Here is a 27,138-nt window from a genome sequence, read left to right as displayed (position 1 = left end):
TATGTAATTTTGGCTGAATGATATTAAGGGATTTAAAAAAAAGATATCATTACATTAACTGAAATTATTACTATTTTAATTTGCCTGCAAAGCCTTTATTTCAAGTATCATTTCTTAGAACTTGTAACTCAGTGGGTATCATAATCCTGATAGAATTTTAGCTACTTGATAGCCTGAGACATTTTGGGGGAATCATTCCCAACAGAAAATCAGTTTAATGAGCACTTCTGGTGTTAACTGTGAACAGCTATTCCCCACACTCTTAAAGTACATGACGAAACCAGGGACTTACGCCACCTTTTTTAATGTAACACCTGGTGTTCTGTTCCTCCCCCCCCCCGACCCTAACAATCACTCTCGAGTAACGCCTAGCCAATTTATGGAATTGATGGACTGCAGAAAAAGTGGAGGAGCTGAGCCAGCTTCCTGAAATAGCAAGTTTTCAAATGAATTTCTGGAGCAACTACCTTAAGGTGCAATACAATGAAACTTTCTCTTTAATTTTCAACCAGCCAAGCCTTTGCCAAAAGGGTATTATTTGTTGGAGAAAGTGACATCCCTGGGAATATAGAAAGCAAATCACTGATGGAAACGGAAATATCCAACCACTCACTATATTTTCTCTTTAACTAAAACATGGTGAAAACCTGGAACACAGTGTTCTGTGAAATGTTAAATGTTCATCATACATCCTACAGTGGTCTTGTGATCAAGGTGGTGCCTGGAATTCCTCCTCTCTGCTCCAAATACAGCAATGACAAAATATGCAGCCAGTATTTCATATGTATTTTACCAATTAAATTATATAGTATAAATTTAAAAGTACTGCTACACTAAAAAATAAGCTAAACATCCCAATGTACCAGAGACAGAACCAGAAAGTGTGTCAAGAGCCAGAAGTCAACAGGACTTTGAGGACTAGAGCAAGAAGGGTGGTGAAGATTTGGTTCCCGTGGGGTCACCTGGACAGGAGCATCCTATGTACAGCCCAGGACCAGAGTTGGGCTTTCTGCATACAAGTAAGGGCTGGGTTGGGCTTTCCGATGTGTGAAAGGAGCCAGAAAGAGCTCTAATTGCCTCTGCCTGACTGTGGCAGTGGTGGAAGGAAGCAGAAAGAGCAGCACTGGCAGCACTTGGACCAAGCTGCCCAGGGGGCCAATGGCTGGCCCTGGGACGGCACCCATATTACTGTGGGACTGGATGCTGAACCACCAGGTTAAGACCTGGGGTCCCAGGGAGTTTCCTGGCATCCACAAAGAGGTCACAGGGTGGGGAAAGCATAGCAAGAGGTGGGAAACACCACTCAAGATGAACCTGCAAGCTAAAACGTCAAAGCTCCTGAGAAAAAAGCAACACTCAGAAAAGCAGTCCACAATCTCAAATATCAGATGTATTAGTTTCTCATTGCTGCTATAACAAATTACCACAAATTTAGTGGCTTAAAACAACACAAACTTATGATGTCACAGTTTTGTAGTTCAGAAGTCAGCACTCGCTCTCAGTGGGCTAAAATTTAGGTGCCAGCAGGACCGATTCCTTTCTGCAGGCTCTACGAGACAATCCACTACCTTGCCCTTTCCCAGCTTCTAGAGGCTGCCTACATTCCTTGGCTCACAGCTCCTTCCTCCATCTTTAAAGGCAGCAACAGTGATCAAACCATCTCCCACTGCATCACTCTCAACTCCTCTTCCACCTCCCTCTTCTACATTTAAGGACCCTTGTGATTATATCAGGCCCACCTGGATAATCCAGGAAACTCTCACTGTCTTACAGTCAGCTGATTAACAACCTTAATTCTATCTGCACCCTTAATTTCCCTTTTCCATGTAACTTAACATTTTCATAGGTTTCAAGGATTAGGATGTAAACATCTTTGCAGGGAGGCATTATTCTGCTTACATCAGGAGACCTGTTTACTCCTGACAAAAGGGAAGTGATACAGCAATCTCAAAATGACTTTAAAATAACTATGTGTGAGATCCTAAAAAAGATAAAAGAAGGAATAACACTAATTAAAAAAAATTACGAAGGATTTTATGCATGTCTAACCAGTAGCAGAAAATGAGTCTGTGGGTATTGGAGTAGGTTTCATAAACTATCTCAACTCTGTTCTGATCTCTTACCAGCATGCTTTCCTCATTGAAAAGACTAGAAAAAAACCAAAAAAACCAAACCCCTACATTTCCTAGAATCTCTTGCAGCTAAAGAAGCCAGTGTGATTTAGGTTTGGTCAATCTCATGCACTCTCCTGAGACCTGAATGTGGAGCCGAGTTCCATGGAGGGAGAGGCAGTGGTGCAGGAGACATCCATTTTCCTCTTGTGGGTTTAGCAAGCGCAGCATGGCGCTGAAGTCAAGAGTTCTGGCTGCAATTTCTCATCAGCAGATTGCAGCCTAGATGGCGACCTCTTGGAGCCAACAACTGTAGCGGTAGCCTCCTGATGCCTGGGAAGCAGCTAAAATCGGGGATCTGCAATGATCCTGGGGGTGGCAGTTACTGCTGCAGCTTCCTGATTCAGTGCCCCTGGAAGCCAGGTTCTGCCAAGTTGTCCTGGGAGTCATTCCTGGATGTCAGTGGAGAACCTGCTCTTTTAAGCCTTCTAGTGAATGTTTAAGCCCCGCATTCCCTGCACAACATCCCTTTCTGCCTAAAAGAGCAAAAATGCCTTTTATTATAATTACAAAAGAACCCTGACGGACATGCGCACAACATGCATTACCTGAAATGGAGGGTAGAATGCTGACAGTTCTGCTTCCTTCACCAGATTCAGTAGTACTCAGTTATCTTTCTCCTCTGTCATTACAAATGAGCTGCTATCTACAGGTAAAGAAATCGTGCAGTAACTACACTTTAGTTTAAATTATAAACAAACAAGTGACTTTATAAAATTAAAAGTACGTCCCTGGACAGCTGGAAAGAGACAAAATGAGTTTCTAGGGAGCACCATAATTTCATTTTTCATTTTAATTAGACAAGTATCTTGGATTTAGGAAAACTAAAACTAGTCTTTAGATAATAGATAGGGCCCACTGTAGCATTTGGTTAACGATATGGACAAATTATCTCTTTCTAATCCCTGGATGGCATGTGTCAGGGTAGCAAGAAAGAATCCGTTTTCTTGATGACCTCTTTATTCCAAATGGGGCATTGGAAGAAGCTTGAGACTTATGCTTTTTCCATTTCTGTCACCAGAAAATGAGTTACATAGTCATTTAGAGAGGGATGAGCTGGCCAAGCCCCTCTTTCTCTGTGGATTGCCCAGTGCTGTCACAGGAAGCTCCATGTTGCTTCCCTCAAGAAATTCTTCATGAGTGTGAGTGGATCAAGGTAAGAACCTAGTCCAGAAGGTTGTTGATTTTTGTTTTGTTTTGTTTTGTTTTGGTCCTGCTATTTAGAAAATAATGATGGCTTCTTTGATTTGTTGAGTGAAACCAAAATAGCTGAGAGTTTAGCCCTAGAGAAAACTCACCAGCCATTGCTATCTTTATCGTCTTTTCCCCTATAACCCAAGAAAATTCCAAATTTTGGATATACTTTTGTAGCTTTCTCACATACCACTTGAGATCACAAATTGAGACTTATACCACATTCTTTACCTTTTTATTTTAAGATCATGACATGAACCCATTCAGAGAATAATAGACTCCCATTAACTTTTCTGCCTAGGAATTGTTTCTGTGAGAAATTTTTACATGCTGTCTGTTTTTCTTAAAATCAATTTTTCAAACGTTGCTACAGAGGATGGTGAGTCAATGACAATAGTTGAAGCAAAAACTACTTTTTCAATTGAGAAAAATCTGAAGAGAAAGCATCAATTATCTAACTGAAAAATGATTTTGTGTATTGCAACCAGGTAGCCCCATTTAGACCAGTCATCTTTAATAAGATGCGGAGCACCCCCATCACTGGGGGCATTGTGACAGCGCAGATGGCAACTGCACTGTGAAGGGGGGGAGGTACCATGGGAAGGACACTAAAAATACATGGCGCCTTTTATATGCCATACCTGAGCTCCCTCTATTAGCTTTTAAACTACGGGAAAATGGGTTTTCCCACCTTACCCTTATTCGAGATTTTGACCTACAATGCATTCTACAGCTCAAATTTGGGTAAATATTCCTGGGACAGAAATATGCAGAAATTCTCATTTAGGAGAAAGAACTGCTGAGAAGGAGATGAGAAGGTAAAGAAAAAATAAGTACGTGTAAGCATAAAAAATCAAAATATAGTCAAGCACCTAACTGGCCAACTGCCTTCTACGACTTCAACACTTGAATCTTGCTGGCTACTCGCACAGTATTGCTAAAGTAGCATAAATCATTTGACATGACTAGGTTTTAGGAAAATATGGGAGAGTCATTCAGGCAAAAAATCAGTTTGAAATAGATGAAATTTTCCATCTGAGTGGCTTCTACCGGGAGAGAATGTTTCTAGGAGTGCAGTATTTTTAATCTTGTTTTAAAATAAATACTTTAATGTATAAATCACTCAATTGTAAAGGCACTTCAATTTTATTTCCCTTTAGTTTTGAGGTTTTGGAATTGCTCCGTGCAGTTCCAAGTAAAAGCTCTTAGATAAAACTTGCAAACTGAAAGCCACCATCACAAATGTGCAAGTACAACTATAAATTTATACAACACTCAAGCTGTTTGTAGTTTGCAAAATTTGCTAATAAAATGCAGAAGTAGGGTTTCCATTTAACACTCTAGGGCACTGACACTGCCTGTGTATCTCGGGCGCAGGCAAAAGATGGAAAATTCCGTGCATAGAGAAGCTTTCACGGTTGCAACAGTTTGCTAATATCTTAATGAGTGAATTATGGTAATTATGAAAATCCTAGTTTACATTATTTGTGAAGAGTGTGTGTGTGTTTGCGTGTGCGTGACAGCCTTCCCAGGCAAACACAGCGTTCTGATTCAGCAGCATTCAATGAGGAACATTTCTGTGCTAATAATACAGAATGGATCTTAAACTGCTGTATATTAATCAAATTCATTAAAGTACATTCATTAATTTGTGTGTATAACAGCCAAATCGGGAATGTAGAGTTTGCTGATTTTGCACAAAATACATATATTAATGAATGCTAAAACTTCAACATGAGGAATAGCTTTAAAAATATTTCATAAAGCAAAATTCTATGGGGTAATACTGATAATTACTTTCTTTTTAATATTTCCACTTTCATTTCATTTTGTGTTATTTAACTGTAAGTGGAAAGAATAAATATGCAAAAAGAAAACAAGAAATAAAGGGTAAGCCCAAAAGATTGTAAATAAAAAAAGAATATTGGACCTTAATATTAAATTTCTTACCTCGCCTTCAAATCACTTAATTTAAAAATAGGTTCAAGGCAGCTTAGACATGGTCACATTTCTATGTACAAAGAAATGTGTATTTGAAGCTAAATTAAGAAAGAGCCTTTCATTTCCTCTATGGGACTGGAGACTGGGAAGGGTGTGGCAAAGGAAAATACAGCATCGGAGGGTGTATCTGCATCCTTGCTAGTCTAAAACGAAGAGAAAATTTTTATTTTCTCACTGAGTCAGGGGATTTAAGACTTGTGTTAACAATCAATGACTAGCGTTCGCTTCTGCAGCACACATACTCAAATTGGAACGATACGGAGATTAGTATGGCCCCTGTGAAAGGATAACATGCAAATTCGTGGTGTTCCTTTTTTTTTTTAAAGGTTAACTGTGATATGATGCATGCGTTAATTAATTGATTGTGGTGATCATTTCAAAACGTATAGGTATCATCACGTTGTACACATTAAATACATACAATGTTATTTGTCAGTTATTTGTCAAAAGAGAAAAAAATCAAAGACTATCTTTCTAACGTATTACTTTTTACCCTGATGCTAACTGCTCTGAAGGCAAGACTCCTTTCCTTGCCCTCTGTAGCACTTAGCACAGGGGCATGGGGTATACGCTCAATAAGCATTAAATTTAAAGTAACTACTTACAAAGCAAAATAGGGTGAGAGTTATGAGAGACGTAAACATAAGACCTCCAGGTTCAGAAGAGGCAGAGCAGGGCAACATGGGCAAGGCTTCAGGTCAGAGGCTGCACGCTGATCTGAAAGCTTGTTGAGGGCAGGATCCCACAGTTCCTCCTTCCTCCTTGTCACCAGCTCTGTGCTCTGCTTGTGTCTAACAGGTGCTCAGGGGAGGACAGTCTATGTGAGGAAAGGCAATTAAGCAAAGGAAGGAAAACGGGAATTTACAGGTCATGGTGGCTAGAACAGCACAACCCAAAGGACCAAGGGTGTCCCACAGAACCCTGGTCCTGTATCTGGAGGGTAGGGAAGGACTAGTGTGACATTACCGAGTCTGCTCTCAGATATACTGAGTTTTCTTATTAATTAGGAGGTATCTGCCAATTTTCTGATTATGCATCCTTGCTTAAGAACATTGCTGTGCATAGGCATTTCCCAAACTGTGTTCCACAGAACCCTAGTGTTCTGTGAGGTATGAAAAGGTAGGGGAAATAGTTCTTTATTGAAGTAAGTTTGTAAAACGCTGCTGGTTCTCTTGTGCTCAGAGCTGTACAACGTACATGAACAAATCGAGGGCTCTGAGAAGTCTTGTCCTGAAGATAGCTGTACGCCTTTTGTACACTGAGTACTTCCCAACATGATTTGAACACAGAACCAATGTTCCCATAGCGTTTATCAACATTTCATGAGACACTACTGCTGCCACATGTCTACGACTCCTCTGCTAAAAATTCACCCGTGTTCTCTTGGCCACAGGAGTAATAAAACCACATATAAGAGATCCAGAGAGGATCATTGCTCCACACCTTTGCCTTCCAGAACGAACTTCAAGTGAGAAACTTTCCCGCATTTAATGAGCTTCTTGGCCTCACTTGTTCTCCCATCTTAGTTTGTCTGCCACCCTCACGGTGGCAAAATTCTCTTGTGCATCTCCTATACATGTCTTAGCCTGCCCTTGAAGAGACTGAGACAAGATAGTTCCATACTTATTATGTTTCTGTCCTCAAAACGGTTGAACTAAAACCTCAGCTTTCTCTTCCCCAGACTCACATCATTCTCTGTTTTTTTCTCAGACATCTTAAGTTGTGACTCATTTTTTTGTTGCCATTGAGATATAATTCATCATATAACATTACATTAGTTTCAGCTATACAACAGAATGATTCTATATATATATACATATATGCTTTTTGCAGGGAAAGATTAGCCTGAGCTGACATCTGTTGCCAATCTTCCTCTTTTCTTTCCCTCCCCAGAGCCCCAGTGCATGGTTGTATATCCTAGTTGTCAGTCCTTCTAGCTTTCCCATGTGAACCACCCCCACAGCATGGCAACTGACAGATAGGCAGTGTGGTTCCAAGACCAGGAAGTGAACCTGGGCTGCCGAAGAAGTCAGAGCACGAAACTTTAACCATTAGGCCATCAGGGCTGGCTCTCAGTATTTATATATATTGTGAAATGACCACCACAATCAGTCTAGCTAACATCCATTACCATACATTGTTACAATTTTTTCTTCCTGTGATGAGAAGTTTTAAGATCTACTGTCTTAGCAACTTTAAAATATACAATGCAGTATTGTTAACTATAGTCACCATGTTGTACATTACATCCCCAGGACTTATCTTATAACTAGAAGTTTGTACCTTTTGACCACCTTCACCCATTTTACCCACCCCCCACCCTCCACCTCTGGCAACCGCCAATCTGTTCGCTGTATCTAGGAGTTCAGTTTTTTGTTGCTATCGTTTTTAATTCCACATATAAGTGAAATCATAGGGTATTTACCTTTCTCTGTCTGACTTATTTCACTTAGCATAATGCCCTCAAGCTTCATCCATGTTGTCACAAACGGCAAGATTTCCTTCTTTTTATCGCTGAATAATATGCCATTGTGGATACAGACCACATTTTCTTTATCCATTCATCCACTGACGGACACTTACATTGCTTCCATGTCTTAGCTATTGTAAATAATGCTGCAATGAACTTGGAGGTGCATGCATCTTCTTGAGTTAGTGTTTTCCTTTCCTTCAAATAAATACCCAGAAGTAGAATTGCTGGGTCATATGACAATTCTATTTTAAACTTTTTGAGGAACCTCCATACTGTTTTCCACAACGGCTGTACCAATTTACATTCCCACCAACAGTGCACAAGAGTTCCTCCCTTTTATCCACATCCTCAGCAACACTTGTTATCTCTTGTCTTTTTGATATTAGCCATTCTAATAGGTGTGAAGTGAAATCTCACTGTGGTTTTGATTTGCATTTCCCTGATAGTTGTGGTTCCTTATTCCACCACAGGATCCTTTTAGATCCGCAGAAGAAAAGGAATGGAGAACTGGGAAAGCTCATTTAGTGAACATCTGACCAATACTGAATGTATTTGCCACATGCAAAACTGAGTGCTTCATCACTGACTGCTGTTGAATGTCAACTCCGACTGCTACATTAATTCCAGTTCTACTGCGCATGTCCCATCTCATCCCCAGGCAGTTTATTTTTGTTTCTTAATTTCCTTTATTCATCGGCCCCTATTGAGTCTCTTCTCCCACCAAAGTAACTTTTGATTCTAATACTCTAATAATATTTCTCAAGATGCTGATCACTAATTCTACTTCTTTAGATGTACTGTCTCTTAACTAGGATCATGAAAAGTAATTGTTTCCATTAATAATTAAAGTACTGAAATTTGTGAACTGTTCACCTTGTTCATAAATTAAAATAGATTCAGAAAATAACTTTACCCTCATGGCCTGTACTACAATAAGCTTTCTCAAGTGGGACAGGAAGGGCCAGTCCTACAGGCCGGGATTACATACACCTCACGGCCTCCGCGATCGGCATCCTGGGGAAGCCACAGGAGTATGGCTATCACCAGTCACATCTGCTGAGGAAGGACAAGGCTAGGAACCACTCGTGACTGACTTAAACTCCATTTCATCCTACTTGGAATGAGACTCTGAGCATGTTTTCTACTGCTGTGAACAGTCTGAAATAATGGGAAAAACACTGGAGTCCGAGGGTCTGAGTTCAAGTCCTAGGTCTAAGCATTCAAATAGTTATGTGGCAGTGGGAGAAATGAATCGCTATGAGTCCCCATTTTATTATCTGCAAAATGAAATGGCATTGAACAACATTGTGAGAATGAAATGCTATAATATATTAAAAACCCACTACAAATATAGGGCATTATATATGACAATGGTTTTCAAACTGTTCCAGAAATTCTGGAGGCTCCATGAAAGGGCTTGAGGGCCATCGAGAGTGAACCTAAAAGGCTGCCTCTAGGCCCCCAAAAGCACTTTGATCAGAGCGCAGCCACCTTTGTCGGTTGTGCAAATTGGGCTTCCAAGTAAGAATTACTCTGAAATATTTCACTGAAAACAAAAACAGGAAGAAGGCTGAAAACCACTAATACAAATTATTAATCCAAGTTATAACTACCGTTACAAAACGATTATTTCAGATTTGTAATTTATAATGTTCAGATTTGTACATGTCTGATACACATGTACATGTATCAGATTTGTACATGTATAAAATACACATAATCTATAGGTTTGTACATTTGTGCGTGTAACATACAAATACTAAAAGTAGGCCTCTGTAGCATATAAAATCTTTTGCTGTTCACAACATCACCATGAAAACCTATGTTTTGACTCTCAAAAGATGGTGACTTGGTTTTTTGTTCTTCAGAAATAAACATATCAAGTGATGCTGTTCATTAAATTGCATGGTATGAAACAATATCGTACATGACACATATACATGACCAACACAACCAAACATTAAGCTACACAACACGAGTTCTCTTAATTATTAGCTGTCATATTGAGATTAAATTGGGCATTAAATTAAGTTTAAAGAGAGATTAAATTGTGACATGAGGTACAGTAAAGACACAATAGGCATTGAAAGTAAAAGGCAATTATTCAGAATAAAATCACAGTATTAAGGATCTGAATACTTGCCTGCTTTCAAATTTAAATCTAAGTTTATTTTGGTCTACAAATAAGGATGAAAAGGTGAATTTCTTTATCTTAGTCCCTTATTTTTGTAAATCTACAGTCTATCATTCATTGCCTATGGCTGAAGTTTTCTAATGCAATGTTGATTAATTTTTAATTCAGGTATGAGGAAATTTTCAGCAGACTATACCACATTTTATGCTTTCACATGACTATTTTCTCTGCCTAAGTTCCTTCTTAGTAGATAAATTCTTCAGACTAGCTTAATATTAAGACAGTTTCTCAATCTTTATTTCTTATTTTAATTAACTTACTTCAATTAACTTTTGCATATCCTCCACTAGCCAAAAAGATTTCGTCAAGCATTAACTTCTGTAATTTGTATTTTAAAAATAATAAATCTGAGAATAGTCTTTCTTTACCACACTGTGGAGTTTAACCTGGAAATTCCAACAAGGCCCTCCAGTTTTTCTGTCTCACTCCTCCTGTTTGAAGATCACCAATTTTAGGAAATACAGTGTTAAGAACATGATATATACAAACCTGAAATAACATTGTCAGGCATGCTATTTTAAATTTGCAGCCCACAGGCTAGTCTCCTTGGGGCTAGCACTTATGAAGTTCTCCTCATGAATTTTATTTTCAGCAAAAATGTCTTCTCCTAAAAATGTAGAAAAGAAAAAAATGACCTTACCCAAGGTGTATAAATGATGTAAAATATTTTCTTTCAGAAATGAAACGATAAATTCACCACTTTATTTGCATAATCAGTCAATACTGGAAATATTGTGATAAATTTGTAACTTGAATGTTTAAAGTTTGGAACTCTAGGCTTCCAAGACGAGATTCTGTTTCCAGGATGAAAGTGCCATACTTTTGTCCAAAACCTTTCCTCTTTTTATGCCATTCCAGAACATAGTTCTAGTCCATGATTTGTATTTAGGTCTGGCATGGAGTTTTAAATTTCATTAACAGGAACAAATCCAGTTTCTGGTTGATTTCTTCCCAGAAGTCTTTCTACCCCTTCAGATCGCCTGGCGACCTCATTCATAGGCGTCTGGGAATGTGCGGGGTCTTGGACTGGTCCAGGGCTCTGAAACCTAAGTCACCCGTTCTCCACGGGAAGCTGAATGTTGAGACCTTCCACAAATACTTCCCCAAACAGGAGCCTATTTACAAAATGACTCCCAAAGCCAGCAGTCTCTTTGCCAGCGCCTGTCTGTCAAATGTCCAAGTCCTGAGGTGCCACAGCAGCTTCAGTTCTCCACGTCTCCCAAGCCACATAGCCTGCGGACAAAACAGCCACAATGACAGTCTCAAAACAGATTTCTCTAATTCTACCCACCCCCCCAAGGAGTCAGAAAAACCCTGTGATATTCGTCATGTTCCTCTCCTTCCTTTGCAGCTGCTGTGGATGAGGTCGCCTGCCGCTCTGGGGCTCTGCTCCACGACAAGCTCTCACAGGTACATAGATACCTCTGATATCAAGGTGACCTGGGCTTTGTCCCACCCACACCCAAGTGATAAAGCTCTGGGCTGGGACACAATGTGAGTGACACACTCCTGCTAAACCCCAATCCTCTCCACCACCCAGCACAATCCTATAAATGCTCTGTCTCGTATTTACTATAGATGAGACATCACGAGGAGGTGAGGAGTGGAGGGAGGAAGGGCAGAGATGGGCTGACCACAGATGATGCAGGTTGGCAGGCTGAGGGCACCCCTATGGGGGCAAAGCAGAAGCTTGTAGTTAACCCCTACTTAGGCAGTTTATCTTACCCAGATGAGCATCTCAAAGAGCTCCCTCCAACCCCAGAAGTGAGATACATTGTGTTTAATGAAACAATATCCCAATCTCTTTAGACTTCCAGAATTCCCTTAGGCCTCTTACAGACCGGGAATTGGACAACTGCCCCTGGCCAGTCGGCTTCACTCAGCCTCGGCCCCCGCCCACGGTGTGAAGTCACTTTCTCTCCCTCCCAAGGAGTCTGTTCCCTTCAGGCCAGGGATACCCCGCGCAGACATCCTGTTGGGGCCTGACGGCCCAGAATCCTGGGGGAACAGTGCCCCGGCCCTCAGGTGGGGCCCTACAGCTCCGAAGGACTCCTGAGTCAGACACAGAGACGCCGCAACCAGCTCCTCCTGATCCAGCGCACCTGGGGCATCTGCGGCTGTGATGGCACCCTGGGTTTCCGGGGACCAACAGGCAATGGCTGCTGGGAAATGGTGGCGGGCAATGGCCTCTGGGTAATGGTGCCAAGTAATGGCGGTGTGTAATGGCTGCCGGGCAAAGACTGCCGGGTAATGGCCACCGGGCAATGGCTGCTGGGTAATGATAGTCGGGCGCTGACCTAGTTCCTGGTCTAGGCCGGCCCGGGTCAGTGGCAAGATGGCCTTGTGGGGCCTCTGTCCTCATGGGGCATATGCTTGACGAGTGCTCACCGTCTGCAAAGCCCCTCACTGAACTCAATGACACTCTTGGTTCTATGAAGGATATTCAGCCGATTTCTAGGCAGCTAATGAACTTCTTTCCGACCATTTGCAGCACCACCTTCCCGAGCTTTGCTTCGCTGTGAGTTTATCATCATTCCCGGGGCCACCTAAACTGAAATTCAAACAGAATCATGCAAACATACATTTTTCATTTCTGTCCAATTACAAATAGTCTTGTTAAATTTTTAAAGTAATATAAGTAAGTGGTATGCAGATAACCTCCTTATAGACTTCATCCCACTCAGAAACTAAAGGTCAGATGAGAAAAGTATGGTTATCCTGTCGATACCGTTTCTTATACGAATTTTCTCTCTACCCAGTCTTATTCGTTTTTAAGGGAAAAAAAGAGCTTTGGGGGGGGGGGGGTTAGTGTGTTTATTGTTAAATACAAATATTTAGGATAAGGCAAACGCATAAAATTTAGAAATGCTTGCCCAGAGATAAAATTATTTTCCGAAGCTTGCATGGCAAGGAATGAGCAAGACTAAAACCACATTCTGAATATGTTACTTGTCTTCCCCCTCAGTGCCCTCATTTCCCCTCTTGATATCTGTCAGAATTTGTGTATACCAACTGCAAGTTCAAGCATTATTTTCTAAATAAAAAAACTGAAAACTTTTAGAGGAAGCTCTAAGGCTGTGCCTTGATTAGCATAAACAACTAGATTAGAATCAATGGCGGTATCTCTCTGAGCAAGATCTTCCAATTTTATTCTTGTCACTCCCTGGGGAGCAGTTGCAATTGTGGGTGCATTACGCTCTCTGGCCTCCTTTGATCTCTTTATTCAGATCTCCTGTTTACTGTATTAAAACAATTCACTCTGTTCATTGGCCAGTCTCTCTTCATCAATCACATATTTTTCATTTTTGTTTTACTCAAGTGCACAAGGGTGCATTTGGCCTTATTTATGAGTCCTCTGACAAAGATTAAATTTTATTTTTCCCATCTTTTGAAAGAGTTGTGCTATGGAGATTCCTTAGATTAAGGCGAGTATTGATTTCCCCGCCCCATCCCTCCTTCTGAATGCAGAGTCAAGTTTCCTTGCTATGCAACTTGTTACTAAAAAGCAAAGATCATCTCTTTGGAGATGTTTGGAAAAGCTGGGCATTCCATTTTATAATGATGGGGTCAAGATGTTTGGACTTGTGACAACCCCTGTCTGTCCTGTTCTGACTCGCTCTGGAATAGGGAAGATTGCCTTTTCTTTCTCTTCCTTTCTGTGCTGTTATTTGTCAGTCAGGCGAAGCTGGAAGGTGGTGCTGTTTAGCATGTAAATAAAGCAACACTTTTTCCAGTAAATAGCTCTGTCTAGCATTATATGCCAGGAACTCTCATCTACACAATGATGAATTCAGTTCCTGTATTGTGCTTTCCTTTCCTGTCCTTTCACAGAGGGAAAGGTGATCACACTGTAATTATGGAAGTCTTTTTTTCCTTTATTTTTTTCTGATTGTGCCTCTAATTTTTCTAGTCTCCTAGTAGGTAACATTTCCCATTGCTAAGATAAAATTCCTAAGGCAGGCTTTTTGAATTAATTTACTTCCTGTAGTCCAGTGTTTTATAGATGATGTAAATGAAGGATGTGGCTTACAGATCTATTTAAAGAGATGTGCTTATTCTTCACTGTTCTGGCCAGATGAGTGGGCACATGCTTTTGCATTTTTATTTGAACTCCACTGAAGTTGGTCATTATATTCTGAATGCCACAGCACGTCTATACCGTTATTTAAAGGATCTTGTTCATTCATCCATATAATGATTGGCATTGGCTATAACTTGATGCAATGTTACACTATTTTAATTCTTTCTCAGGCAATGTTATCTTTGATCACTTCCTATTCACTCGGAAAAACCCCCACACAATTGCAATCCCACATTATGTTTCGGTGATGATGCCAAGTACTCCCTGGAATATAGCTATTCAAGACACTTTCTCGACCCTCAGGCTGCTCATTAAAGGGATGGCAGTTTCTAACTTTAATGAATAAGGTAGAGTGCAAATTCTACTTTTCTTTCAAAGAGACTCAGTGGTTTTTAAAAAAGTGTTTTCTACTGCCTATTTCTTTGTTTAATTGGAAATGGTGTACACTCCTGCATAACCATGGCCATGACTCAGTATGCAAAGTATTTCCTTGTCGCATTTTCTTTTTTTGTGATTCAAGTGTATATTTCATCAAAGAATTCCAGAGAAAGTTCCGTACCTTCCCTTAAAAAAAATATACCACTGATTATGCATGTTGCATCTAGAATATCATCTTGTCTATGGGTAGAGTAACTCTTATATTCTTTGGTTTTTCTCCCTTCTTCTAACCAAGCACTGATTTAGTATGTTTTTTTAAGCCAGGGACATTTGCGGCAGCTCTAACACCTCATTGAGAAGTTTAGCAAGAAAGAGCCAAGTAAGAAAGAATGACAGGGACCCACAATGTTTCGGAAGTGCTGCCTTCTTTTCAAAATCTGGTAGCCTAAAACGCAGCCAGATTTGAGTTAGGTTCCATGTTTGAAGGCGTAAATTATCTTTCTTCTTTTTAAATAAATCAAATAGAGTCTAAAAATTTCTATTTATCTCCTAGTGAATCATAATCATGTAGCAACACTCAAACAGAGTAGAGGAGGAATTTAAGATTTTAAGCCAAGTGTGGATGACTCAAGTCGCACCAGAGTTATGCAGTGGTACGAGAGCAAATAGGAATGAGCTTAGTCAGTTTGTATCATACTAGATTCTGAGACCTTCTTTCCTTGACTCTTAGAAATGGGCCAGTATCTGAGCTCCCATGCACTAGCTAATTCACAGGTTTCCAGGGTAGCCACAGGAGAGGGAGGACCCCAAGGATATTAGCATGTGTATTCAAGCTCTGAAGGGATTAGGGGGGCTAATGACACTCAAACCACATCCTTGCTCCCATCCTCATCTATGATGATGTTATGACTATGTTATGTGCATGATAGTGTTGAAGCATCCTTGGAGGATCCAAAATAAACATATGATGTGATCTGTATTCCCATGGAACTTTCAAAATGGTTGGGGAGATGTGTCCAGTTTATTTGAAATGAGGCAAGAACAATGGAAAAGAGAACTAAATGCTAACTTGTACTCAGTTAGCATGGAGCATACTTATGTTAAAAATTTATTCATTGTTTGTCTGAAGTTCAAATTTAATGGGGCATCCTGCGTATTATCTGGCAACCCTAGCCCTTTCATGGTGCATTGTCTTCAATAACTGACAGTTATGGTCCCACTACTGCCTTCTACTGGGTCACACATTCCACAAGTAGTAGAGTAACAATTTACATGTGCACACTGTCTTACTATTTACAGGGTTCCACACACGTATTTAAATTTAGTCTTTCACCATAAGCCTGTGAGATAGGTATCATTAATCCCATTTTTCATATGATGAAAATGAGGCTCAAAGAGGTTACCTGATTTTCTAACTCAATTATTAATGGAAATACCCAATTTAAATTTCATGACTCTCAAGGCCAGGATTCTTTCACCACACCACAGTTGCCAGCAGTGTTCCACAGCTGGTGGGCTTTCTTCGCTTCACAAAGCTTCCATTCGTTCAGTTCTCCTGCCAAGTTTCCTATTGGAATGGCAACTTCCTGTCCAAGACTGTTTATTCACCACTCATTGTCCCCGGCCAATGCCATCGTCAGCCTGCTCAGAATGCCATCATCAGCCTGAAGAGAGAGTAAAGGACTAGGAACAAGTTTGTGTGGGAGATTGTGATGGTTTTCCCTGGAGCTTTTTTCCTAATCCCGTTTTTGAATGTTCTTTATGAAGCAACTAGTACTCTGGCTGAAAATGTGAGATTGCCTATGACATTCAACTCATTCAGCTGGTTTATCAATCAAGTTCGTTGCCTTTTTTTCCCTACAAATTTTTATTTTGCTGACAACACGGAATATGGAGTTAGGAAAGGAATTTTAACAATTATTTTTAAATTATTTCTGAATTTTAATTATTTTTCTTGATTGCATAATGCAAACTATAAAAATATTCAAACTACACATAAATGTAAGAAATAGGATAGCACTGTCTCCAATCCACTTTTTTTCCACTTCTGAGAAATCATCCTTTTAATGAATTGGTGTATGTGCTTCCAAGATCCTTTTCTAAAATTACGCAAACATACGTAGTCTTTTAAAAAAATGTGATCACTTTGCTATGCAACTCTTTTTCACTTAAATATCTTGAAGACTTTCATGTCAGTACACATAGATTTACCTTTTTTTTTTGATGGTTGTGGAGTATTCCATTGTATGGATATACCACAATTTATTTAATCATTATTAATCTTCATTGGCTTTTTCCAGATTTTTCTTCTTATTACAAACGGTGCTACAATTTTTATAAGTATGTCTAGAGAATCGATACCCAGAAGTGGAATGTCTAGGCCAAAGAATAAGCACGTTTTACACCTAAGGAAGAATTGCTAAAAGGCACACCATAGGATTTTGCGTTTCTCCTTCCATCACTTCCTCATTTTAGTTTGTTTTAGGATGTTTCACTGTTTAAAATTTTTACAAAGGATCTACATTTTTATCCCATACGTGTGGCACACATTCTCCCCAGCTTGTCTTTTATCTTTTGATTTTGTTTATGGTATTCTTTATTGTGCAAAAGTGTTTAATTTTTAGGGAGCCTAATTGTCCAGTTTTGTGTGGTTTCTAGTTTCTTCACCATATCAGAAAAGCTTTCCCCATGCCAAGGTTCTACAAGTCACTCATGTCTTCTAGTACTTTTATGCTTTTAGATTTTTACATTTAAATCTTTGATGCATCTACAATCTATTTCAGTGTAAACAGCGTGATGGAGGTTTAACTTTCTGTTTTCCAAATGGCTACAGCATCTGAGTTATCCATCATTTCCCCATTGATCTGAAATGCCGCTTTCATCATACAGTAAATTTCTATACATGCTTAAGTCTATTTCCGGGTGCTGTATTTGGATCAATTGACGTTTCTATCTATTCTTGAGTCGAAATGACACTTTTTAAAACACCGAAGTTTATAATATATTTTAGTATTAGTTAGGGCAAGTTTTGTACTCCCCAACTTCTTGATTCTCCATTTGCACATAGTTATTTTCACAGATAAGTTTTAGACTCACTTTATCATGTCATCATATTATATTATCACATCAAAAATCTTTTCATTGGGATTTTGATTGGATGGGATTGAATATATGTCTTATTTTAACCATAAAAATTTAAATAACAGAAGATAATTGAATAAAAACAAAAGTTCCCTTTTCTACCAATCATGGCCCTGGTCCCAATAATCTCATCTCTGTTAGCACTTTGGTGTGTGACCTTCCACACCCTAATCTGTGTATTTACAGCCTTGAAAACACGGATATGCTTAGACATACAACATCAATGGGCTTACCCCAGGGCTGACGAGCACAGAGTGTATCAGGACAGCTGTTACAGACTGAACTATTTCCATACTGGTTGGTCAACAGCCGCGGCCCCAGGCCTCTCTAGTGACTCATTCTGCACCACTCTGGTGCCTCCCAGGCATAAAATTTATTATTACTGCAAACTTTTGCACGTGTGTTCACAGATAGCACTGGTTTATTTTCTGTGTTTGCACACTGTTTTTTATCCTGTTTGGTGTCAGGATTATACCAGCTCTATAGAACCAATTGGGAAACCTTCAGTCTTTTTTTTCTTATTCTCTGGAACAGCCCAAATGTCACAGGAGTCATTGATTCCTTTGGAAAAATTTCTTTATTAAACCATCTGGGCCTGTTGCCTTTTGGGGGGTGGAATGGGAGGAGGTGGAGAGAGACAATTTTGACTATCTGTTACATTTATCTAGGCTCATTGTTCTATTTAGGTTTTCATTCTCATTGTTAAGAAAATTCTGATAATTTTTATTTTCCTAGAAAATTACTTACTTGTTAACAGTATGGGCTATGGAGTCAGGCTGCTTTGTCCATATCCTAGCTCCACCAACTACTAGTTTTTTTTCTTTTTAATAGGCTTTTTTAAAATTATTATTATTATAGGCTAAGATTTACAGAAAAAGAAAGATTTCCCATATACCTGGCACCCGGTTTCCCCTATTCTTAACATCTTATATTAGTATGATACGTTTGTTATAATTAATAAGCCAACAATGATACATTATTATTAAAGATCACAGTTTATTCAGATTTCTTTAGTTTTTATCTAATGCCCTTTTTCTGTTCCAGGATCTCAGACATGACACCATGTGACATTTAATCATCATGTCTCCTTAGGCTCCTCTTGGCTCTGGCAGTTTCTCAGACTTTCCTTATTTTTGATGACCTTGACAGTTTTTTGGGCTTCTTTGAGGAAGATTAGCCCTGTAACATCCGCTGCCAATCCGCCTCTTTTTGCTGAGGAGGATTGGCCTTGAACTAACATCTGCGCCCATCCTCCTGTGTTTTATATGTGGGATGCCTGCCACGGATGGCTTGATAAGTGGATCCAAATCGGCGAACCCCAGGCCACCAAAGCAGAACGCTGGAACTTAACTGCTACGCCTCCAGGCTGGCCCCGACCTTGACAGTTTTGAGGAGTACTAGTCAGGCATTTTGTAGGATGCCTCTGTGTTGGAATTCGTCTGATGTTTTTTCATCAGAGACTGAGGTTACGGGTTATTGGGAGGAAGACGATAGAGATAGGGTACCATTTTCATCACATTGTACTTACTATCCACATGATTTATGATTGTGGGTGTTGCCCTTGATCATGTGGCTGAGGTAGTGCTTGTGAGGTTTCTCTGTTGTAAAGCTACTCTTTTAATTCCCTTTGTGTCCTTGGTTATGTCAGCTCTGTTACTTTCATACTGTATTTCATACTGTACATTTTGAAGGAGTCACTATGCTCAGCTGACCTGAGGAGTGGGGAGTTATGTGCCACCTCCTTGAGAGCAGAGTATCTACATAAGTTATTTGGAATTCTTCTGCAAGGAGATTTGTCTATTCTGTTCCATTTATTAATCTATTTAGTCATTTAGTTACATCAGTATGGGGTCATGGCTATTTATTTTATACTTTGGGTTATAGTCCAATACTACTTTATTGGATACTAACACTACTTTACTTGAGTGCCTCAAATTGCTACATCTTCAGCCTTTGGGAGTTCTTTCAGTTGGCTCCCATGTCCCTTTGACATATCCCCATCATTGGGGGCTTTTTTTTTTTTGCTTGCTTGTTTTTTTAGCACTAGCTTACTTTCTAGCCCTGCAAGATGCTCCAGGCTCATCTTGTATATTTCCTGCCCCAATGCTAGAATCAGCCATTTCTCCACGGAGCCCTGGCTCCTTTCACTGCGGAATGGTATTAGAAAACAAGATCTGGGCGCTTGGCATGTTTGTTGCTACTGGGGTGTTGTTTCTTTTCCAGTTTTCTTTTAATTCCCTTTCTGCCCTTGGTTATGTCAACTCTGTTATTTTCATAACTAGAACTTCCCGACAATTCAGTGGCCTCTCCTAGGAAACAAGTAAAGGCGGGGTTCTCGCTCCTGCTCCTGAGACATCTCTTCCAGTCTCTGCAGTGAGCTGGAGGGCTTTGCCTTCCTGAGACTGAGCAACTGGCCCTGAACACAGGGCCCCGCTTGCTTCAGCTTTCGTGATAGTGTGATCAGTTTTGAAGACATTTTATGCAACCCCAGGGTTCTAAATTTAAGTAAAAAATTCAAATGCTTATGTTTTTGTCAGTGTAAATAACTTTATTGAGGTGAAAATGGAATGAAGAGAGTTTCTAAGCAAAGCTAAATTCTGCCATGCGCGAGCAATGACAACTGCCACAATATGCTCCTCTGGCAGATGTTACGTTTCTCTTAACATAATTTCTAAGATTTATTAAAACATCTTCTTAGAAGAGAGAAAGCATGCAACTATTCTCTTATTCAAAATTTTCCCATGACTTTGATATCTCAGCTTTATTTTCTAATATTTCTATGCGTGTTTCCTTCCCTGTTTTCATGGTTAGCATTGCCAGAGATTTGTCTGTTTTATCAGCTATTTTGATTATGTTGATCGGGTTTACCTTTTTGCCTCTATTTCAGTAATTTCTGATTTTATTCTGGAGATAAGATATGAATAAATTAGTCTTTCCTTTTATTTTACATAATTGTTCTTTTTCTAACTTCTTGAGTTGAACGCTTAGTCATTTATTATTTTTAGTCTTCATTGTTTCCTAATAAGTGTACTTGAGGCAATACATTTTCCTTTTAATAGCATTTTGGTTACGTCTCAAGAACTTTGATTTGTAGTCCTTGATTTTTGTCGGTTTCTAAATATTCTGTATTTTAATTTTAATTTTCTTTTTAACTTATGCGTTCTTTAGAAGAGAATCTCTAATGTCCAAAGTTTTAGAGTTATTGATTTCTAGTTTTAATTGAATTATAGTCATAGAAAATGGCATTTATGATTTCTACCTTTGGGAACTGAGGTTTCTTTATGCTATAATATGCGAGCATCTTGAAATGTCACATGGCTTTGAGTGGAATGACTATTTTCCATTTGTGGGCATGCACTTCTGCATATATGTTTTGAATTAGGATTGTTCACTGTCTTATTGAAATCCCTCATGTTTTCATTTATCTATCACTTTCTGAGAGATTTGTGTTAAATTATCTCACTACTATTTTGTTTCTCTTAGTATTGCTTTGATTTTTCTAACAGTTTTTGCATTACACAATTCAAAACATAAAAATGTATAACTTATCTTGTTCGTAGATTGCTTCTTTAACAAGATCAAGTATCCCTCTTTGTTCCACTTAATATTTTTCTTCACGACTTCCATTTTGGTTTACTTTAATATTTCCACTCTAGCTTTCTGTGTAAGATTGTATTGAATTTATAATTCTTGGGAAAAAACTCACATTATAGTATTAAGCATTACCTTTTAAGAACAAGTAAATTTGTACAGCTTTAAATCCCGTTTTTCCAAATGTGTTCCTAATTATTTTATCAATTTGCTGCTATTATAAATGGGATCTTTTCTCCTATTGTTTTTGCTAATTTAGTGATTGTATTTATATGGCAGAGTCATTTATCTTTGCACGTTAGTTTTGTAGCCAGCCACCTCATTAAGTCATATATATATATTTTTTTTTTTGAGGAAAATTAGCCCTGAGCTAACATCTGTGCCCATATTCCTCTATTTTATACATGGGATGCCAGCCACAGCATAGCTTAATAAGTGGTGCATAGGTCCAGGCCTGGGATCTGGACCAGCGAAGCCCAGGCCACCAAAGCAGAGAGCACAAACTTAACTGCTATGCCACCTGGCAGGCCCCTTATTAAGTTATATTTTCAATTATAGTTTTTAGTTCATTCACTTGGGTATTCGATCAGTCTTAGCATCTAAAATAATGGTAATTTATTGTTTATGTTTCTTGTATGGTTCTCTTGTCTAATTGCATTGGCTAACACTTCTAGCCATAATGATGAATGAAAGTAGCGACAGAGGCATCCCTGCCTTGTGCCTGTTTTAAAAATGAATGCAAAGTATTGACTCTGTCATGGTAACAAAGTATATGCTCCAGTCAGAAATACATTTTATTGTAAATAATAAAAAGCCTTAGTAATAGAGATTCAAACAAAAAGTTCCTTTTTTCTCCCATAACAAGGCTGGAGGCAGAGGTGGTTAGTTCATCCCATGGCTCAGCAGTGCTGTGTGTCTGTGAGTCTCTTGACTTTTTCTCACGGTTGCAAGGAGATTGAGGCAGCTCTGGGAGTACATCTGTGTACAAAATAGAGGGAGGGTTAGTGCATCCATTTTTGTCCTTTAGCTGGAATGCAGACACTTTCCCAAAATCTCCCCAGCACATGTCCCCTTGGCAAGAGGGGCTGGGAACCTGGGGTTCAGAAATATAATGATTGACTTTTCATCCAGGTTTTCAAATGTATTAGCTAAAGTTGTGCAAAATATTGTGTTGAATTCTTTTAACTGTGTTTGTATCTATGCTTATTTTTCTGTTCCTATTTCTAATTCTGCTTTTTTGTGCTCTCATCCTTTTCTCTGATTAGTCTATCAAGTAGTTTGTTGATTTTACCTGGGTTTTTTTTCTTTCCTCTTAAAGAACCAACTCTTGATTTTGTGTATCAATTCTGCCAGTTTTGTTTGCTGATTCATTTATATCTGCATTTATCTTTATTAATTACTTATTTTTGCAGTTTGCGTTTATTTCGTTGTTATTGTTCTACTTGATTAGGATCCCTAATTCGTGTGTTTTATTTTTTAATGATTGGTAATGAAAGAATTTAAAACTGATGTTTTCATCTGAGTGCAGCTTTAGGATCTATTATGCATTGTTTTTGTTGTCATTATTTTTAGCTACTCTTCATTTATGGTTTTGATTACTCTTTGGTTTAAGGGTAGTTTTTAATTTTTCTGTTTTTATAGTTTTATTTTTTATTTATTCTTTTGTTTCTTATGGGGATTCTTTTGTTAGTTTGTTTCTCCTTTGCTATTTAATTTCAGTTTTATTGAATTATGGTCAGAAAACCTGTACAATTTATTTTCTTAGAATTTACTGAGGTTTTATTTGTTACCCAATTTTTGCAAAATATATGGACAATTGAAAAGAAATTGTTATTGATCCTATCAGTCAGATCCAGTGGATTTTTTGTTTTGTTTTATCTGTTTATTTACTTACTCTAAGTGTATGGAAGTCATTAGTGACTAAGAAAAGGGAGTTAAAGTCTCCCTTACTGTTTTGTTTCAAATAGTTTATCCTTTCGTTTCCTGAAATTTTTACTTTATCTATTTTGATGCTATATTGTTTGGTGTATAAAGATGAATGAAATATGTATTTTCGTTATGAATTTTACACTTCAGCATTATAATGCTTTTCTCCTTGAATTCAACTTTGTCTGAGATTAACGTTGCAAACCCTGCTTTCTTTTTATCTGCAGCTGCCTGGTGTGTCTTTGGCCATTCTTCTACTTTCAAAGTTTGTCCCTAAGAACACATAGCTGGCTTTTGTTTTTGATCCCATTTGCAGTGAGTTTTTTAATAGCTATGTTTCATTTCAATTTTGTAATCCTATTTAATGTTTTCTGGGGTTTTTGTTTCCTTGGTCTTTTTCTTTATGTTCTTCCTTTCACTCTATATTTTGGCTTGTTTTTGATTGCTTATTGCCCTGGGAGGCATATGGAAGACGTGTAGTCTGTTTTAATTTCTAGCTAATGGCTACCTTTACAACTTTAAACAATATTTTTAAATCTTTCTCTATTTATCAATTTAGGAAATGAAACATTATGAGGAAATTAGGGCTCTTACATTTCTTTGACTTGCTTCACTCCTTTTCTTCCTTATTTTAATTGGTATATTCTGGTACATTTAATTGGTGTATATTTTTAAATCCTAGTCTATTATTATTATGTTTTTATTTTTGCACAAAACATTTACATTCTCCTTGCAATAACGTTTCATATAATTTAAAAATTTTTTTCTTTAAAAATTTTAAATTTTTGCATATAAATTTACTTTCTGTTTTGAATAACATAACTACCAAAGCTATTTACCTTTATTTATGTGGATTCAACGTTCATCTCTAATCCTTTAGAATAATGGCTTTCCTGTTTTACATTCTCTCTGAGTTCACTAGATTGCTTTATTCAGGAGACTTTCTGATTCAACTATAAAGACAATATGTTTCTTTAGTCCTTGCACAGTTGTGAACGTCTTTGTGTTGTTGTAACATGAATGACAGTTTGGCTGCACGTAGAATCTTGGGTCATTTATTTACTCAAAATCTATAAAGGTTGCTCTGCTCTCTGTTGGCATTGAATATTTCTACGCTGAGCTCTGAGGCCAGCTTAATTTTTCCCATTCATAGAGACTTGTCCTATCTTCTGAGCTGTGTGGAGTATTTGCTATTTTTAAAGTTCCATAAATTCCCCAAGATACATCTTCCTATTATTGATCATTGTTTGTTCATTGAATTTGGTGAGCCTGTTTGATGGGAATGTGCTGGTTAATTTTTGTGTTAACTTGTCTGGGCTAAGGATGCCCAGGTAAGTGGTAAAACATCATTTCTGGGTGTGTCTGTGAGGCTGTTTCTGGAAGAGATTAGTATTTGAATCAGTAGACTGAGTAAAGAAGATCGCCCTCACCAATGCGAGTGGGCGTCGTTCCAATCTGTCGAGGGTCTGAATAGAACAAAAAGGTGGAAGAAGGGCAAATTTGTTCTCTTTGCTTGAGCTGGGACATTCATCTTCTCCTGCCCTTGGACATCAATGTTCGTGGTTCTTGGGTTTTTGAACTCGGACTGCGACTTATACTATGGGCCCCTCGTTCTCAGGTCTTTGGACTCAGCCAGAATGACACCACCAGCTTTCCTGCAGACCACACATCGTGGGACTTCTCTGCTTCCATAACCACATGAGCCAATTCCTATAATAAATCTCCTCTTATGTATCTGTATATATCCTATTGGTTCTGTTTCTCTGGAGAACCTGACTAATACAAGCAGATTCCATTTTTTCACTTCAGGAAAGTTTTTTTCTATTATCCTTTGAATATTTTTCTGCTCCTTTTGATATGTTCTCTGTTCAGGACATTGGTTATTTGCATGTTGATCTCTGCTGTCGACCCTCCATATCTATCCTCATGCCTCTTATCTTTTTAGTCTGGTTTCTTTCTGCATTCTTTTCAACTTTCTCACATCTCCTTTCTATGTTTCTGACTCAGCTTTCTGCAAAGCTGACTTTTCTTCTTGTTTTTGTAATGGATTGACTCATTCTGCAGTGGGATTTATTTTGTCCTCAATTTCCCAGCTTTCTTTTCATATTATTCTTGTGTTTTATCATCTCATTGTTGATCTTAAATTTCATGAGGATTCTGTTTTGGTTATTTCCTTCAGAATGTTTATCTTTCTGATGTTGCTTCATTTAAGCTGAGACCCAAAGGCTAAGAAGGCATCTTCTAGCTGAGAGGTGGGGGCTTAGAAGACTATTCAAAGCAAAGGAAATAGCACGGGTGAAGGTACCAGGTGAAAGAAAGAGTGGAACATTTATGGACTGTATGGGTGGAGGTGATGGCTGCTTATATAACTGGAAAACGGTGAGTGAGGGAAAGAATAGTAAAATTTGAACCTTGAGAGATAAGTAGGGGACAGATTGTGTGGGGACTTGTGGAGCACGTTAAAGAGTTATGTTTTGTTTTGTTTTAAAGTTGAGTAGGAAACCATTGAGTGCCTTTAAGCAAGGGACATGATCTACTGCACACTTTTAAAAATTCACTCTTGCTGAGCACTGAGGATGGATTGGAGAGGAAAGTGAGAAAGCCATGGTGCCACTTGGAATGTAAACACAGGTGAGGATTTATGGTGGCTTGGACTAGAGTAATGGTAGAGGAAACGGAGAAAGATGGATGGATTTGGAAGATATTTCAGTGGTAGCATCAGTAGGACTTGGTTATGCATTGATAGGAAGGTAAAGGATGGAAGTGAGTGTTAAAAAATGTAGGAACAGATTTTATAAGAAGTTGAAAAGAATCAGAAAGGCTCAGTCTTGATAGAGTAGACAAAGGGGAATATTTGAATGGAAGAGCAACTGAACACTGTTTGGGGAAGACTATTATGTCATTAATGTTCAGGATGGAAGATGATGAAGGAGAAAGGTCAATCAGGCTCTACATTGGAAAGGCAGCTGTGAGGACATCAAGGAAGAAACAAATATAATAGACTCAGAGGAAGGTGCTTTGGGACTCAGCGCCAAATCAGATGTAGGAAATGAGAGTGAAAGCACAGTCAGTGATGTTACAGTAAACAGAATTGGAGAAACTAAGAAAAAAGAAAGGGAAGATGGAGAGATTGGGTGGGGGATTGTATAACCTGTTCAGTTGAAAGCATTTTCCAGTTGTCCAAACACTCGCTACTGAACCCAATGCCATCAAAGTTTACCAGAAGTTGAATTTAATGATGTATCTTTTTACTTCTATCAAGCAAAATGTTAGGTGCATAATAAAACTGCAGAGTTGTCCTTAAAATACTTGCACTGTACAGGATCGTTCTCCATTCTGTAGGTTCTCTATTCCACCAGTCCTTCCCACCTAACATGAAAAAAGGAAGCTAACGTCATCTTCAATCTTACACTAAAGGAAAGTCCAGTATTTTTAGGTTAAATTTACCAAAAAATGTACACAGAGTGTTGGCTAAACGGCACATCCTACATTTAAATTACTAAAGAGTCAATGAACGTGTTGTCTAAGTCTTTTTATGTTGAAAGTTTGTTTGCTTTATCTCCGTTGCTTCATAGATTCAGCAGTAGCACTGTCCAGGTGGAGGAGGATGATTAGATCACCTGCAAAACCAGGTTGTAAAGTCTTTAACCTTGGCTTCAGCTAGTTGGAGTGAGTGGCCATGTGCATTCCTCATGGTTGGTTGATATCCCCAGTTGATTCCAGGAGGGAAACCACCCCAGGGTCCTTACAGCTCCCTCTTGTTTTCTGGCTCCCCTCCAGGTTATCACAAAGGTCCCTCTGCCCTCACTTTCTCCAGGAGTCTTTTCAGGCTCTGCTTCCTGATTCCATGGTCTCTTCCCTCCTTTTCCACTCCACCTCCTCTGGATGTTTGGATCCTTCCTTTCTTCTTGAGCCAGCTCTTGCCAGGGATATAGACTTAATGAGCCCTGCCCCCTCCACACATTGGCTTTTAGAAGTTCTGCCTGTG

General features: G+C 38.8%; 1 non-coding gene across 1 annotated transcript; it reads left to right on the top strand.

Moving 5' to 3' along the window:
- The first annotated feature begins 5,583 nt into the window (after window positions 1–5,583).
- Window positions 5,584–5,687, top strand: LOC124236577 (U6 spliceosomal RNA). Its single transcript, XR_006887805.1, has one exon. It is a non-coding gene; the product is annotated as a U6 spliceosomal RNA (small nuclear RNA).
- Window positions 5,688–27,138: the final 21,451 nt, after the last annotated feature.

This window comes from Equus quagga, chromosome 2 (assembly GCF_021613505.1).
Source record: "Equus quagga isolate Etosha38 chromosome 2, UCLA_HA_Equagga_1.0, whole genome shotgun sequence".
Lineage (NCBI taxonomy): Eukaryota > Metazoa > Chordata > Mammalia > Perissodactyla > Equidae > Equus > Equus quagga.
This window is presented reverse-complemented; position numbering and strand designations above follow the sequence as displayed.